This window comes from Chlamydotis macqueenii, chromosome 10, assembly GCF_036417535.1.
Source record: "Chlamydotis macqueenii isolate bChlMac1 chromosome 10, bChlMac1.mat, whole genome shotgun sequence".
Taxonomy (NCBI): Eukaryota; Metazoa; Chordata; class Aves; order Otidiformes; family Otididae; genus Chlamydotis; species Chlamydotis macqueenii.
In genome coordinates this window covers 18,681,279-18,694,737 of record NC_141565.1, presented here as the reverse complement: position 1 = coordinate 18,694,737, position 13,459 = coordinate 18,681,279, and the positions used below count along the sequence as shown (strand labels likewise).

Below are 13,459 nucleotides of genomic sequence, written 5' to 3'. Positions count from 1 at the left end.
GTGAAAAATGCTTGTTGCACCCAATAAAAACAACCATATTTACTTTGCTAAATCAAATATTTGGAACTTGGGTCTTACTTTATATATCATGGCTCCAGTGTCTTAGGCTTTCCAAGTTTAAGGTTGAGAGCCCTTGGAGTAACATATGCAGTAGATCTGGGAGTACAATGACCTATTGTATTAGTGAGCGCTTTTTTTCCCTCCTCTTTGGCATCGTATCTTCTGCAGTGAAACCAGTGTGCTCTACCAGCTGCTGGATTTTATTTTTACAGAAGTGTGGGGAGAGTATTTCTGAATCCACAAGGTTTTCTATATTTTATCCGTTACTCACGGGCAACTTCCTTTCCAGAAGAACTGCAGCAATGGAAGCAGGAAACGCCATTCCAGTTCTTAAAATAAAGCTGGAAGTTATTTTCCTTTTCAGTAGCATTTCACCTAATTTTAGACTTTAAAAAGTCTGTGTCCCGATAATTTTCCTTTTCTCCTACCAAACCCAGATTTCAGAAGCGGTAAGTCCCGTTGACAATCCAGATCATCCCCCCCCCAAATTGCCACCTGCTGCCCTCCAACTGCCGCAGGTATTTTCTGTATCCGCCAGCGTTGTTTCCTAGCTCCTGGGATCACTTTTAGTAGCGGCTCTGCTGCCTGCAGCGCCGAAAGGAAATAGCAAGGGAACAAAACTATGCTTTTCTTGGGAAACCACTCCCTTTGGAATGGAGAGATATGGCTTGCCACTTTTATTTTGTTTCCCCCTCCAAAGTAAGCAACAACATTGCAAGGATCAGGGCCAGCGAGAAAAGAATATTATTTAAAAGGCATCATCTATCTAGCCGGCGTGTTTCAGGAAAAGGAGCCTCCTGCTTCATATTTTAAGGAGCGTAATAAAAATAGCAATCGGTTTAAGAAAGGGGCTGACGGACCAGAGAAAGTGACAGCGGCAGCGCAGGGAAATAGTGCTCTATTTATCTGAGCAAGCTAGCACATTGATAACGCTCCTCTCCGCAGTAGGTGCTATCAAATCAGAGACAATTTGTATCCCCGGGGTGGCAGGTTGCTTACACGGGAACAAGTCTCCCCGATGTTCTTGCAGCTCATCATTAACTAGCTACTGCTGTTTGTTTGCCGTTACCTGCTAGACGATGCTCAGGAGTCGTGTCGGATCATTTATATAACTCGCCCAGTTTAGGGACCTGCTGCTTCTGCAAAGGCACGCAGCCTGGGATCTCTTCCCTTGCTTCGTTTTACATGGGGAAAAAAGTATGGGAAAAAAAAAAATACTGGTGGCAGCTTCCTTCTTGGTTTAACGTAAGCAAAATGAAGGTTGTGTAGCATACGTTTAACAGGCTGTGATGAGTAGGAGCAGTGGGCAGACAGAAAAGAGAAGGACAGAAGTAATAAGAAGGGTGGGCTGCTCTGCTCGATCCCAGGATCTGGTGTCGGCAGGGGTGTGGGTGTGTAAGGATCCAGATAAGGATTAACGACTTTAGGTGGGATATCCTGCTCTCTGAAGATCTTTAATCAGTTGGACTTGCACCCTAGAAGCACATTTCTTGATTATCTTTCTCGACGTGTTTTGGTTTCCTTTTCCTTTGTTCAGTAATATTTGTAATTAGTGTCTGTTTATTAAAATGCAAGATCCTTTTAGCCCGCAACCTGAAAGCTCTTTATTTTTGCCAGTTTTTAAACTTCTATTCAGTGATTTTCCTAGCCTGATTTATTTTATTTTTTCCATTCAGTAGCATATTTCTTCACTTAAAATATGGAGTCAGAGGGTCACTTTACAAGTCTTTGGAAGCCAATGGCAAGATCTCCATTGAAGCCAGTGCATCTCTTGATTTGTGGTTGACAGTGTGCCCCGTTATCTCTCTCCTAAATAGTTGCAGGTTAGGTCACTCAGGAAGGAAGGCTATAATTTTATATGAAAGCACAGTTTGGTGAAACTATGATATCAGCAGAACTATTATAAAACATGAAGTGCTTTGTCTTTTCCCGTATAAAATGTGTAATTTCTACCCATTAGCAGTATTATTACAAGAGTCCTTGCAGTCAACTTGTCTTTTGATAGGCAGAAGCTTGTCTTCGCTAGGAACGAATACAGCGAAGCGTAACTTTGCTTTTAAAGCAGAATAAATAACCCGGGTGAAGTTTACTAGAACACAATAAAGCCGTTTCCCGGAAAGCTGCTGCAGAGGCAGGTAGGGCATGCGGAAGATTTACGCTTGGGGTGAACGCGTGCAAGTGCCATAACGAAGCTGTAGAGAACACTGGAGTGAAATATTTGATCAACAGATGTGTCTGAAGAAGATACACGGTTTAGTTTCCTTACCAGCTTTCGGCTTAGAGTAAGACAGTTAAATGAAGGTTCCTTTAAACCTGTGCATGAATAAAAACATCATTGTGGCTGGGAGGAGGTCAGATCGAGCATGATTACCTCTTCCCTAGACAGAGCAAATTTGGACTGCCCACCAATCCGCTGGATTGTTCAGTTTGTGGATTCAGGGATGAGCACCGGAAAAAGGGAGAAGCTGAGAAATAAAAGGTCGGTCTCGGCAACATCATACAACTCACTGCAGCTGCTGCCACAAGAAGAGTTTTAAAACCAAAGTATGGCTTATTCTTGCTAGGTGTGCGATTGTTTTGAAGTAATTAAATCAGAATTCAGGAGATTATAGTGAAATAAAAAAAAAGGGGAAAAGATCAATAAGAAGGATGAAGTAGCTGCTGTGATCAAGAAAAATGATTACTGTTGATTTATTGATTCAGTCTTCAGTTTGCCATCTCAATCAAGGTGGGGGTTTTTTTTTAATATTATTAATATTTATACTTTAGTACCATGTGCCAATTAGAGTAGACTGTAATTAAGTCTCCAGGCCTGAAATTATTAGGCCCCATGTAGCGCAAAGCCTTCACATCGCACGTTACTGGAAAGAGAAACTTAAGTCAGAAAATCGGGTGCAGAGCACAGAAAAAGGCTTGTTCTCTTCTCAGTGCCAGGAGCAGCTTTTGTGGTTGCCCTTCCGGGGAACTCAGAGAAAGATGGCTGTAGAAACCTGTACCTAGGCTTTTGACTTTTGAGGAAAGTCAGCTTGGCCAAGCTGGTGGTCTTCTACATCTAGTGAGAAATGTTCCTGAAGCTCACCTCGAATCTCTCCTTTTCCCTGCAGAGAACTCGGTTTTGGGACACTTTTGGCTTCAGGCAGTGTTTTGGGGTGCTGGTGTCTGTCTGCTGGGTCTGTGACTCTTCCAGGTTGGCATGACACCTTGGTGTAGGGTCATACTCTGCAATGAGCAGCATGAATTCTAGGAGCTCTCGAGGTCTTCTCTTTGGTTTGAGCTGAGAACGGGATAGCTGAAGTATCTATTTTTCTGTGTAGAGGGGAACATGAGAACTCATTGTTGTGAAGCGGCAGAACTGAGTCACCGAGGGTTTAGTCAAAGAAGAAACACATCTCATCAGTGCAAACCAGAATAAAAAACGTGCTTTCTTCATTACTCATTATACCACAACGAGAATCAAAATCACTCAAAAATTGTTGTAACAGCTATATGTTGCTTAGATAAAATAGTCTGGAAAGGAGAGATTTTGTGGGAATCGCTTATGATTTATGCAATGCAATATGCGAAGCCAACTTACTGTGATTTTTTTTTCCCAGTTATGTGCAATTATGTTAGATTTAATCAAAGAACTTTGAATTACTCGCACCATTCCATTGCGCTTGCGTGGTACCTCTGGGTGTCACTGAACAAGCTGTGGCCGTTTCAGTCTACTGCTCTTGTAAACAACGCAGTGGGAAAATGAACTTTAAAATTCTTTGTATATCTGGATGCTTAATATTTAGAGCTACGAAGATGATGAGATGGCTGGAGAACCTCTCTTATGAGGACAGGCTGAGAGAGCTGGGGCTGTTCAGCCTGGAGAAGAGGAGGCTCCGGGGAGACCTGACAGCGGTCTTCCAGTACCTCAAGGGGGCCTACAGGAAAGATGGGGAGAAGCTGTTCAGTAGGGCCTGTTGTGATAGGACAAGGGGTAATGGTTTCAAAATAGAGGGAGGCAGATTCAGACTGGATATAATGAAGAAGTTTTTTACACTGAGAGTGGTGGAGCACTGGCCCAGGTTGCCCAGAGAGATGGTGGATGCCCCATCCCTGGAAACATTCCAGGCCAGGTTGGACGAGGCTCTGAGCAACCTGATCTGGTTGGAGATGTCCCTGCTCCTGGCAGGAGGGTTGGACTGGGTGGGCTTTGAAGGTCCCTTCCCACCTGAACCATCCTGTGATTCTATGATCTGGGTTGTTTTGCTGTATTTTAAGCATAAATTCTGTTTTTTAAAACAAATGGTAAGCAATTCTGTTTTGCTTTTACAGTATAAAAAGATGGACTGTATAGTTGGCTGTCAGCTCTGGAGAGCAGATGAAGCTTTGAGGCCAGGTACGAGCACACGTGAATAGTTTGGTAACATCTTCATGAACCCTCCTCGCCGGCCTCGGCAATGGGCTTTTTTTTTGTCTGTGGAGCTGCAGCAAATGTGTTTTCTCTGTTCAGTCACTCACAAGCTGCACTTTAGTACTATTAGAGGGAGGGATTTATTAGTTTCTCCTGTTTAAGAAGGTTTAATTATTTCCTGTAATATTTCACACATTAAGTATAGGAAAAGCTCAAAATGACTCTTGAGGAAAACAGAGCCAGCTCGAAGGGAGATGCCCTCCTCTGTACCATGAGAAGCCTTTTAAAAAGAAAAAAAAAAAAAAAGAGGATGGAAAAATCTTGTCAGTTCTCAGTGCCTACCTGAACTTTTTTTTTTTTTTTACTTTTCATATCATGACAACCCCGCAGTAGTTGGAGTTGCATATGAATTTTCTTGGTGTGAACCCATGGATAGGGCAACACATACAACATGAAAAGCTCTTGGCCGGTTCTTTCTGCATGTCGTAGCTTAGCCAAGACATTAATTGATATTTAACCATACAAAATAAATAGCTATATAAAAATGAGCTTCCCCCCCAGGAGAAGCAGTAGAACCTGTAAAATTTATTATTATTGTTAATCTTCACCTGCTCTCTTGCAGCTGCTGGAAAAGTGGCTTTGCATTCGCAGAGCTCGGTGCACAAATAAAGGAGTAAATAAAAGGGTTCGCTGACGCAAACGTGGCGAGGTACGCACAACACGTGAGTGGAAAACTGGGCAAACAAAGCGATGTGCCTCCTTGGGCATCGCGGGCAAACCTAGGAGGAATGGGAAGCAGTAGTGATTTTATTTTTTTTTTCTTTTTTAGCATGAATGTTTTTAAAACATTACTGACTGTTAGTGTCAACAAAGAAGTACAAAGGGAGAAAAGCAGAAATAAATGTGTGACTGGAAAGGTGCATCAGAATACAGTAATTATGTAAGCGTTATTTTTTTTGCCTTTGATGCCAGTGTAAGTACGTGAAAACTAATGTACTGCAGAGGACAGGTTTGTGGTTGAAATACACTTGATAGATTTTGACAAATTAAACAGTTGTAAAGATGTTTGGAAGTTTTCCAGATCTTTACTGTTATTTATGTCACTGAACTAAAAAATCAGTGGTTAATTTGCAGTTCTTATAATTTTTATGATACTTATGTTGTTGTAAATTTAGCAGCGTGCGGCATCAACTCAGCGGGATGCATTTTATGTTGTCAGCTACCTTTTGACATCATAATAGATTTCAGTTGCCAAAGCTTCGGGGGGAGAGAGAGAGAATAAAATGTAAGAGCGCGCTGCGTGAGCACTTGGATCAAACCCAGGTAGGAGAGCAGCCGGTCTGCAACGTCGCCGCTAAAGCCAAGCTTGGTCCTTGGGAATGGTGGGGATGCTCTGGGGTCCTTTTGGACGTGACAATAAATGTGTTTTAAGTGGTAAGGATGGATAAGATGCTGATAGGATTGGGCCCCGTGGTATCGTTGACGAGCCTTTGAAGTCTGAGTGGCTGCCTGTGGCTGATAACAGCGGCGGTGCTGAGCTCCTCGGGTCTTGTCCCACCGCGTGGACCTTCTCCTGACCCTGCATCCCAACAGTGCCTGGCGTGGGCTGTGGCTTAAGGGTGGCAGGCTGAGATCTCATCTTCCAGCAGTTGTCAAGTTCATGTCTGTCTTGTTGTGTAACCTGGTTTGGGGGGGTCTATCCACCCCCAAATTACTTCTGCTAGCGACTTTCTCCATATGTGATGGGCCATGGTACATTTCCTGGGTAAATACAAGATAGAAAGAGGCCAAGTACCTCTGTGGTGTGCCATGGTCCTACGTGGGAGCAGGTTTTATTCTGCAGGACGACGTTGATCAAAAGAGAAAGCCAAAACAGGTGTTTAACAGAGTGCTTCTGATACCTGAATTCATATTTTTTTTAATAGAGACTTTTTGCAATATTTTTCTTTTTATAGAGACCCTCTATAAATAGAGACTTTTCTTCTATTGTCTCCTGTCCTGGAAGAGGGAGAGACATCTTAGGTTTACATGGCTTAAAAGAGCTGTAGTTGTTTCTCTTTTGGGAGGCTTGTGTTAGTTGTGTTAAAAATGATGTTTGTAATCTGAGGACTGAGACCGTCCTCAGTAACGTGGACTTTTCATAAAGCGTAGCCATGCCCTTCCCATCTTCCGCTTCTTTCAACATTTGCCCTTTGCCTCCTAAGCCTAAAAATGGAAGAATTTATTCACGGTTGTTTCCTCGGTGTTTGTGGCATTAGCCACGTTTCTCAAGGGCGTTTCACGTGCTCTTTCCACTCTAATGGGATTGTCCACTGAGTGCAGCTCTGGCACACTGGGGATCCATTTGCACAGATAGCTGATTAAGCTGAACCTTCCTCATCCGTAGGTAATCCCAAAATACGCAAATTGTTAGCGTGACATTGGTTTTCTAAAATTTTTGGGTTTATAATTAAGCGCTTTGTAGTTGTCCTCCCCCTCTACCTCCCTCCTCATCAGAGTCTTTAGCCATGCTGACTCCAGCTCTCCATTCTCCTTTTACCCTTGATCATCTTACTCTTTTTCTGAGTACCGCTTCAAACCTGCATGACTTGGAGTAGATTTTGGGCACGAAGAAAATTCAGGAAAAGAGCATTGCGCTGCTGCTTGAGTTTTGCTGGGTCTTGCTCCCCAAGATCACAGCGGCCAACGCTGGGGTGAGTGCGGACGTAACTTTGGAGAAAAGACACACATGTACTCTTGCCTTATTTTTACCATCGTTGTCTTCTGGCGAAGAAGAGATTGGAGATGGGACAACTGCTTTAAGTTGACAGCAGATGAGATGATTCGGTGGTGGTGGGCACCGAGGAGATGAGCAGGAGCGTGGTGTTTCCTCGGGTGGCGTGATGGTTTAGCCCGAGTCACCGCACAGTTTCTCACTCACCCTCCCCCTACCCAGCAGGACGGGGGAGAGAAATTGGGAAGAAAGGAAAACTCGGCTGCCTGCACCACTGTCTTTTGGTGCTCTTCAGGTGGAAGATGCTGCTCTTGTGTGTTGAAAGAACAAGATGAAATTCCCATTTTGCTTCGCAGCAGCAGACTCGTATGTTAGTCTGTGTTCGCTGGCTAGACTTATTCTGGCTAATGTTTGCCAGATTCTTCTATTACATATTAAAATAAGATCTTATGAGTGGGTTTTATTTTTGTGCATGTTTCAAAAAACTAGGCCAGCCCTAACAAGCACATTTTCGTGTTTTTGTTTTTGCATGTTGTCATTTTACATATTGAAAAATGGAATGCAAGGAAAAAAAAAAGCCTACTAACATCAAAAAGAAATAAAGCTTTGCATTATTCTGCATAAGTGTTAAAATCTGACTGATAGTTTGTATATACAGACTTCGGTTTTTATGGTGTTTCCTTTCCACACCCAAAGATCACAGATGCTATGATAAAAATTAATCCCCTTTTTAGTAAATGCTTTTCTTTTCTGAACTTGGCCTAAAGAGGGTCACGGAGTGCTTTTGTAACTAAAATATGTAGCAAAATTTAGGTCCAAATAATAGGCAGACATTAATTTGTCAGGGCAGGAACTTCTAAAAGAAAATGCAGAGCATTTCTCCCTCCTTAAATCCAGCTATTTCAATATCATAAAGTTTTTATTTTAACCATCAGGAGAGTAGCCCTGTTTGAAGAATTCAGCTTTAAAAAATGTCTTTGTAAATTGAGATTTTAGGACTACCTATTTGGAGGACGTTCCGTATGATAAATGACCCTTATAAGACAAAAAAAAAAAAAAAGTAATTTTGCATGTCTGCTTCCTAGGATGTGTGATAATAATAAATGAACATTTTATATATCATTATATATATATCATGGCAGAACAAAAATCAGAAGATATATTATTCATTATTCCTGTTACTTTATATTTAAAAGGCAAAGATTTTTGCTCCTTTGCCAAAACAATGGCTACAGAATATGTGTGTAATAATCCCTGCAAACACGAAAGGTGGAGAGATCTTCCAGGTCGTTAGCACTGGAGAAAACAGAGATGCCTTTAATTGTGTTCATGTGAACGTTAATACATTAATGCTGAGATTTAAGTACTATTACTATTAAAAATTAAACTGGAGGGGCAGCGTGCAGATCGTGTGCTTTAGTGTAAGTTGTCAGGTGCCGTGTTGGCATGTTTAGCCTGCCCTTCCAACGCTAAAATGCATCTTTGAGCCTGGCTTTGGCTTTCCAAGGGACGGCTTTTTTTACGCCACCCCCCAGTTTCATTTTTGGCAGCAGAGTTTGGTTGCACGGATGCATTTGCACCACATGAGCCAAAGTCTGGTTAAAATCAGAGGGGGCTGAGGAGTAACTTGTTTGCTGTCCTGAAGTCCTCTTGTTCTTCTCCCCGTCCCCCCCCCCGCCGCGGCCGCAGCTATTTTGCAATATGCAACCCCCTCCGAGCACCGCCTGCGGAACTGGAGTAGCTCTGGCATGTAGATTTCCCAGTGGGAGAACTTGTGTGGATGGTAATTTTAATGAGACCTGATTTAAGCAGTAGAATAGATCCATAAAACTAATACAAGCAGACTTTCAAGAGCTCTACTATTTGTCAGGGCAGTGAATTTTAGAGGTGCATCCATTGGCTTGGTAAAGAATATTATAATGGCGAAAACTTAACCGCTATTAATTCAGATTGTTTCTATGCAGAGCACTATTGAGAACTTCTCGAATCCAGGGCAGGCCAAATATAGACTTATTTATTTTTGAGGCTCAACTTTCGTCCAAAAATCGTGCTGGAACCGCAGGACCTGAAAGCTGTGCTCTATATGAATGAATGCAAAGTCTGTACGAGCGCACGCAGCTGTGCCTCTGAGCTGTGACAAACCCTTAGCTTTGCTTCCCTCCCCCCCCCCTTTCATTTAAGGCCACTGCTTGGTTCATCCGTATTCCAACCTCTCCCGCCTTGCCACACCTAGTGATATATGGCAGTAGCGTGGTTTTCTTCTCTCCTGCGGATGCAGGCGTTGCACCCATCCCAGAACCTGAATCCCACTTCAAGTGATGCGCTTGGTCCGTGCCTTTGTTTTTCCTCCTGGTGCTCAGGAGCGTCTCTTGCTGTTGCTGGAAATTGTATCGTTCTGCTTGGCCTTGTGAAACTGTTTTCTTTCTCTTACTCTCCTCCCCAGCCCCTTCCCTCCGTCCTGTTTGTTGGATTTTCATATTTATTTTTTTTTTCCTCAACTAGTTTTTTTCACTGGCGGTATCTCAAATGGCAGTGAGAAAGAGCAGGTGGAGGAAACTCCAGGTGGGAATGGGAAGAGCTGTAGCACGTCGGCAGAGGCCGGGGAGATGCAGAAAGCAGCAGAGAACAAGGAGAGAGGGCAGAGGAGCATCTCAGGGAGAGGACTGGGGGAAAAAGTTCAGCGGAGGGATGGAGGCAGAGGACAAGGAGCGAGAGGCCAGGGGTTCGGCGTGCAGGCTGAGCGCGGGGATGCTCAGTGCCGTGGAGGAGGACCCCAGCTCTCCCACCCCTGTCCCAGGCTCTGGCAACCCACCGACTGCGCAAAGGCAGGCAGAAAGGAGGTGGCTCCTGCCCAAGCCAGCAGTGACACACATTTAAACAGGGAAAAAGTTTTATTTGCTTTTTCTCGCAGGATATGCTAAGTGATTTTGCAGTTTGAGTGGAGTGGCATTATTGCACTTAGCTCTGCATTTATTAAATAAATTTGTCCTCCAACTCAAGTGTTAAGTGTGTATTATGAAACCTCAGAGCCAATCTTAGTGGTTGCAGCGTGCAAATATTTTTAAAATTATGCAATTAAATAGGGCTTGGGCTGCAATGTCCACTGAAGTGATTTATTAATTGAATGGTTTGATTAAATTTAATGTTATTTTAGTTTATACAGAAAGGGTTGGTATGTGTTTCACAGATAGGGACATCTTGTGGGGCTGACAGTGATGGTTCAGAGGTCCTTCGGAGGAATCCTTAGCACCCAATTAAATATTATCCAAGACGATGTGACTCGTTCTCTCTCTGTCCCTGAAACTGTGTTCTGACATCTAAGGCTGGTGATAAAAATTTGCTCGGCAGAATCACTTGCAATGCACTCTATTTATCACTAGATTATTTCTAAATTAATCATGCTAAAAATCTTTCCATTGTAATTGTGCTGGGGCTCAGCGCTGTTTGATGTGTGTAAATAAAAAATGCCCTTTGAATTTCACGTTAGCTGCATCGAGCCGCTCTCGCAGCCAAACCGTATCTGTTTCGGTAGAATGTCATTTTAAAGGTATTGTGGTTACTGAGCGGCAGCTGTGATTGAAAAGTATGTAAACTAATCTGTAGTTGCTCGTGTCATTTTTATATTCTTATGTCAGAACACAAGAAGGCTGCTTTAAATTTGTCTTTCACTGTGTATTAATTTTCAAGTCTAATTTTTCTTAGGTTAAAGCATTTACTGCGTTCTCTGCTACATATTGCCATTCAGTGCCAAAGTAAATGGCTACTTGTGAAAAAGTACAAAATTAGTTCCTGCTTGATTGCTGTAAAATACGTATTTATTTTCGGAGGGAGACTTTTTATTACCGGCGCATAAAGTACAATTATCCTGCATGGTATCAGTGACTTAGAAGACGAAGTCATCAAGCACCATATATTTATTACTGTGAAGAGCAGTAGGTTTAAGGGCTGTGCGTTGTTTTCCCAAAACCAAGAAGGAAGGTGCAAGGGGTTTGGTTTTTTGCGGTTTTTTTCTTCTAGGCTTGTGCTGTGCGTTCTTCCCGCTCTTTTAAATGCGGACCATTTAAAATGAAATCCTCAGTTACTATGTCTGCATAAGAACTTCTTTGTCTCCTGATGCCCAACCATTGAAAATTAAATGTGGTTGCGGAGAAGTATTTATTCATACCATACCTCACACCTGATCTTGTGTCAGTATGACATCATCTTTCCCACAAAGATTTCTAGTGGTTTAAAAACGTTCCGTTGTGAAATAAGCGGGAGAGGTAGAAAAGGGGCAAGGAAGGCAACAAAAATAAACTACTAGTGGGATTTGATATTTTGCCAATTAAAAAAAAAAAATTAAAAATCATATTCTGAGGTCCACATGCTGCCTTTGATCCGTACACAGGACTTCCATTTGTGCCGGTGGCTGTTCAGCCTGCGGAGGGAAGGCTGTATATGACTTAATTTGTATGTTGTGGGAAGTACATTTTCCTAGCATGTGGTCTAGCTTACTTGAAGAATCTGAAATGCGTTATAAATGTAAATGCTGTGTTTAAGTAAAACTTCATTATGTTTTGGTGGTTTCCAAAAATGCACAGGATTTGACCTTAAAGTGTTATTTCAAGGTGTTATGATGTATGAGCTAGACTCTGTAGTCTTCTAAATTAAATCTTTGAACATGTTATTATTGTATTTTGGCATCGGCAAGATGTAGTTCTCAGCTATTTTCTGTCACAGCCTTCATTTTTCTAACAAGAGTAGTGAGACGGGGCCGGATTCTTCTGTAAGAGGCGTGTGCGGGATGGGGATTACCCTGTGTCAACCGCGGTGTAACCGGGGACGAGCCTGCCATTCGCATCCATGTCCAAGGTCGCGACTTCTCCTTGTCCGTGGCTTGCATCGCAACGGAGCCGGTGCTCCCGCAGAAACGTGGGCGCAGCCGCCGCCCACCACCGCTCCCCTTGACCGTTGCAGAGCCCCACGTAGGATGTGGTGAAGGGTTTAGCGTTTGGATCCAAATCTGGTTCATATATAAAAGGGGTTGTGTTTCTGTTTGGAAAATATGAGCCCCTTTTACGTAGCCCAGGTGTGGATTAGCTCTCTAAACCATTTGCCCGTTCCTGTGTTTGTGGGAGACTGTTTTCAATTCTTACAAAGAGGCCGTACAAGTCAAGCCGTAGAAAGAGCAGAAGCAATCCAAGAAGGGATTTAAATTTTTTTTTTTTTTTTTTTTTAAATTAACAAAGTGTTTGTGATTTCAGGTTGGTAGTCTGGATGTAGGAGCAGACATAACCACTGCATGTGTGCTTATTTCCAAAGAAAATAATTGCAAAAGATTTCCACCTATGCCATGAGCACTCAGGGCTTGTATTTCTCCTTCTCTATGCAACAGCCATACGTCTGGGCTACAGGGAGGCCAGAAGCGCTGCTGGCCATGGGGCACCATCCATGCCATGGCGTGCATCCCCCCGGGCAGCTCCTGGGCACGAGGAGGGTGCCAGCCAGCCACGGCCATGGGGAGAGGCGCGGTTTGAGCCGGGGTATGTTGTTGTAGAAAAGTCGATTAAGAATAAGAGCTCTGAGTCAGCGCCCGGGGCCGTGGCCGTCGGTAGCCGAAGCACCGGGGAGAAGACTGTCTTTGAAGTGTTGTTTTTGGTACTGGTTTCACGTCGCGCGCTCACGGTATGAATCACGATGGTTACGCGGGTGATTTTTTCCCTCAAGAACAAAGCCAACCCCAAACAATCGCGGGGCGGCCGTTTCGGTCACTTCGCACGGCTGTGTGGCTGTCTGTCCGTCCCAGGGTGGTCTTCCACCACAGGTTTGGGGTGGGAAGGGAGAGTTGGCCATGCAGCCAATGCACGTTGGAGGCCTTGTCCTCTGTTCGTGGCCAAGAGCTCCTTGTTTTCTTCCTCCTTCACGAGCAGGCTGGCTTCTGGATGAGGGGCAGCCTGAAATAATTGGTGCAAATATATGAAATCCTAGGTGGAAAAGACACGTAGGATACCCTGCTTCCCCTCCGTAATTCCTTCCCTGCATCCCAAACAGGGCAATGCTTAGAAACGCATCCAACCTCGAGTTCAAAACGGATTGCTTACCCGTGTTTCTTGAACAGCTAATTTTGCTGGCACATTATTATTCACCTTCTACTATTTTCACACTTGACACAAAACTAGAGAGAAGAAGAGATTGAAATTTTGCCCGGTACGTTATCCTGATACCTGAGACGCCGTGTTGATATGAGAGTGTCTTTACCACAAGGACTTTCTTGGTGGTTTTAGAGATCCCAGTGTGAATAAGTAGAAAAAGCAGAACTAATA

At 43.4% G+C, this 13,459-nt stretch overlaps 1 protein-coding gene across 13 annotated transcripts in view; it reads left to right on the top strand.

The window, feature by feature from the left end:
- Positions 1–13,459, top strand: part of FOXP1 (forkhead box P1) — a 382,770-nt gene that overhangs the window by 136,076 nt on the left and 233,235 nt on the right. Inside the window, exon 1 of one of the 13 annotated variants that reach the window (XM_086755813.1) lies at positions 4,362–4,429. The exons of the other annotated variants lie outside the window; for them this stretch is intronic. The gene's annotated coding sequence lies outside the window, so the exon portion shown is untranslated. Of the gene's footprint in view, positions 1–4,361; positions 4,430–13,459 lie in introns of those variants that run through there. 13 annotated transcript variants of the gene reach the window in all.